We start from the raw sequence: 4329 nt of genomic DNA, 5'->3' as shown, positions 1-4329 counted from the left end.
AACCTTAATGAGAATTGTTTGAAATCAAACCATTAAACAAGATTTGTCCATTTGCATAGGATATATATAGTAATGGTTTGACATCCACGTCTCTTGCTTGCTGTAGATCTGTCACAAGCTTTCCTGAAGCTGATGATGAACAAAGGCAACTGATTAAAATTAAATTTTGATATAGAAGAATGATTTGCAATGCAAATTAAAATCTCACGCGATTGAAAAACTTATGATTGTAATTTCATCATTTCATACAAAAAGCTCGACAATTTGTCGGGATGTCAATATATCAACTTGACCCTTTATGTTGGTTGTTGACAACATTTTCATTTAGAAAATATATTCAATAATCTAAAAAGAAAACAAATTATGCTTGAAATTCGAAAAGTAATGATTAATGGGTATTTATTCAATAGTCATATTTGCTTTTCCTTCGAAACAGAATAATTCGTATTTAGTGAAAAAGCACAAATTATTTTCAAGTGATGTTTTTGTTTTGCTACGAGTACTGACATTGACTAATTCAAGTTACATTTTCGAAATAAGTTCACATAATTGAACAGGATAACATAACATAAACTTTAAGCATACACATGGAGTACATAAAACATAAAACATACCGTCTCTATCTCTATAATTGAAAGTTCAATTTCAAATGTTCTGTTTTTTTCAGTTTTAAGAAGCTACGAATATAATATTGTTAAAGGAAATTACAAACAAAGTTTACCCAGCAGCATTGTTACTTTAAGATCACTTTTGTAGGTGTGCATCCTACGCCAAACTAAATTTTACAATAATTAACCACATGACAACTAATATTAGATAGCAATCATTATATTAAGAGGTATGTCAATGAATGGTAGTAAGTAATTCATATGTCAACTCATTTTAAATACCTTGCATCTCTATGTTTTATTCCTGTCAGTAATTCTTCCTAGATTTACGAGAACAATGTAAAAAAGAAGACGTTATTATATTGTATTAATTATGCTCTGTTTTATCTCTTAATAAATCTAACTTATGATACTATATGGTTCAAGATTATTAAATACAGGTGACTGCACTCTTAATTTTGTATTTATTGCCACTATGAAACGAATTCGTATGATATAGTATACATGATGAAGGATCAAATACATCGAATGAGCAATGTAAGACCAATAACAAAGAATGAATTTTACTTTGTTATTTCTTTTCTCAATGGTTTCAGTCACATAAACTATGTGATAATCGACATGCTATTGTGATATGAGCGTCACTGATGAGTCTTATGTAGACGAAACGCGCGTCTGGCTTACTAAATGATAATCCTGGAACCTTTGATAACTATTTATATGTTTTCTGTGATATCTGTCTGCATCGAAAATCACGAATTATCGGATTTTCTTGTCTCTCATTTTAAATAATAGTTGTCGGGGTATGCAATTGGAATCAACTATTAGTATTAGTTATAAAAATAATCTTTATTCTCAATAGTACATATTGATCCGATGCAAACATTTACTTAAGAATGTGTATTTTTTTTTAATCATATTTAGATTGGTGTGGTGAGCGGGTCACGATGTCAATTATCATCCACCTGGGGCACTTTATCCTGAACACTTAAAAACTTAAAAACTCATTAATTAATCAACAATTTAATAATTTAAATAACAAATTTAACAATGAAATCACTTGAAAACTGCCCGAATCATTAATTCATTTGAAAACAAATATATTTAACAAAAAAGTGCGTGTCCTATTTGTAGTGTGTAGTAATTTCTGTACTGATGCAAAATTCAAATGTGCGTGGCTAGACTAGCTTTGATGTGTAGTTGTGCTTGGGAGGTTGATATGGAATGTAAAGCTAGAAAACATAGAATTATTCATAATTCCTGCACTATTCAGAGTGCTTGTCAAGTTGGCAGTATTCGGACTCGAAGGAATAACATTTTGATCAATGGAACCTGAGTTAGGACAGAGTGCGGTCGAAGTTGGTGCAGTCGGTTGAACTGAGGTGGCATCATTTCCAGTTGCAATTCTCGACAAGGTAAGACTTAGTGATGTTTTTTGGCCTACGGAACAGTGACGGTTGTAACTTCTTATGGATGATTCATTTCGATGGCCAGTCATCTACATTATATGTCTCAGTTCATGTCCGGCGTCGTTCATACATTGTATGGCTGTGGCTCGTAAGCAGTGAGCAGTGTAAACCTTACTACGTTTTGTATTCTTGCTAATATCCGACATTAAACCACTGTATGTACGTTTAGCTAATGTTTGTGTTGTATCCAATACGCTTGCACCGCGGCTGACATCCAAGTCCTTTACGATGCGGTTGAAAAGGGATTTTGCAGTTGGGTCTGTTTTTGCTATGAGTTCTTTCAATGTGGAAAGTGGACAAAATCTCTTTTCAGCCACATTGGAATCATGAACTTATCTGAAGGGGCTTCTTCACTTGACACACCACCCTGAATGTTTTTTTTGGTTTGTTTTACCATGATATACTCGACACCATCTGCATCTATTTTGAAGTCGAAAGAGTTTAAATTCAGCTAGTGGTGGAACTCTTAACCCCTAGATACAAAATGAATGGCCAGCATGTTCTTGGGGCATAGATTGTGCTCTTATTTCTGTGTTTTTAGGCTTTGCCTCTGCTAGAAATGGCGAAGTTTGATGTTGAGGTCAATTTTAGTGACCGTGTTGAAATCCGTATGACCACCCGAACTTTCAAGACACCATCCTGAAAAACAAATTGAACAATTTTACATGTATACTGTACAGTACTAAAGTGTATTAAAAAATAACTGTTTAATTTTTATCTCATATAAATAAATGTATGTACATGTACTTGTACATGTTTATTGATTGATTTGAGTCATTATAACATATATTTTATAGTGTGTTTTCTATGATGTAATGTTACACTATTGTTTTCAGTAAGGGTGAAGGATGGTACCTATAAAAACATTTAAACTCACTGCATTTTTTAGCACATGTCCTAAGTCATGAACCTGATGTTCAGTAGTACTGGTGATTTGTTAATGTGTTTGATTAGTTTTCTCCAAATGTATTTTATGATAATTCATCATTCGTTACACTTGTATGTACATGTAGCAATAGAATGTTCCTCCATGACAGTCTCAACAATGCATTGAAAAAATATAACATTTTTTTAATGTATATCTAATTTTTATAGATCTAGCAAAACATTGGTTAGCTTTCTTGTTACACACACCTTGGTACATTATAGTATAATGGTTATTACAACTGTTGTAATCAACAGGTAATCAGGGTTCGAATCCCTGCTAAGGTTCCCATTTAAAGAAAGTTATCCAAGGTTTTGTTTTGTTTTAATAGTATTTTTTTCTCGTGTATTTATTATATTGCTGGGCTCTGGATTCTGTAAATTCAAAATTTATTGCAATGTTTTTAAATTTATTGTAAAATTGCCATTGACACATTATGGATTTTTTTCCATGAAAGTAGCAAGATGTTTCTCCAAATCTCAGTTTCAATTTGTATGTCTGTTATATTCATTTGATAAAATTTACTGTTTGCAATAGCATTAATTGTTCTAAATAATAAGGATGTTCTTATCCCAAGCATAAACACTTAACCCTATTTGACACAATCTTTTGATCTTCAGTGCTGTACAACTTTGTACTTTTTTTCGCTTTCGATCTTTTATATCTGGGCGTCACTGGTGAGTCTTGTAAGGACGAGGCGCGTTTTTGGCGTATTAAATTTTAAACCTGATGCTTTTTGTTATTCATTAATCATGTGTTTCTTTGTCTAATACGTTTTCCTATTTATTTGTATTGTAGTCCTGTAATATTATGTTGCCATTTCTATGTTATATTTAACATTGCCATTAAAGTGCGAGGTTTGGCATGCCACAAAACCAGGTTCAACCCACCATTATTTCCTTTAAAAATGTCCTGTACCAAGTCAGGAATATGGCCATTGTTATATTATAGCTCGTTTCTGTGTGTGTTACAATTTAACGTTGCGTCGTTTGTTTTCTCTTATTTTTGAGTGTATATTGACATTGCGATAAGACGTGTCACGGTACTTGTCTATCCCAAATTCATGTATTTGGTTTTGATGTTATATTTGTTATTCTGGTGGGATTTTGTCTGATGCTTGGTCTGTTTCTGTGTGTGTTAGTTACATTGTAGTGTTGTGTCGTTGTTCTCCTCTTACATTTATGCGTTTCCCTCAGTTTTAGTTTGTTACCCCGATTTTGTTTTTTGTCCATGGATTTATGAGTTTGAACAGCGGTATACTACTGTTGCCTTTATTTGATTGAAAATGGTCGAATCTCAATTATATGTTCAATGATTTTTTCTAATT

At 32.5% G+C, this 4329-nt stretch overlaps 1 pseudogene; it reads right to left on the bottom strand.

Moving 5' to 3' along the window:
• Positions 1 to 1791: 1791 nt before the first annotated feature.
• Positions 1792 to 2639, bottom strand: LOC139524968 (uncharacterized; annotated as a pseudogene).
• Between the last annotated feature and the right edge of the window lie 1690 nt (positions 2640 to 4329).

Source organism: Mytilus edulis, chromosome 5 (assembly GCF_963676685.1).
Source record: "Mytilus edulis chromosome 5, xbMytEdul2.2, whole genome shotgun sequence".
NCBI classification, from domain to species: domain Eukaryota; kingdom Metazoa; phylum Mollusca; class Bivalvia; order Mytilida; family Mytilidae; genus Mytilus; species Mytilus edulis.
Note: the sequence above shows the minus strand (reverse complement) of the source record. Positions and strands in the feature narration are given on the sequence as shown.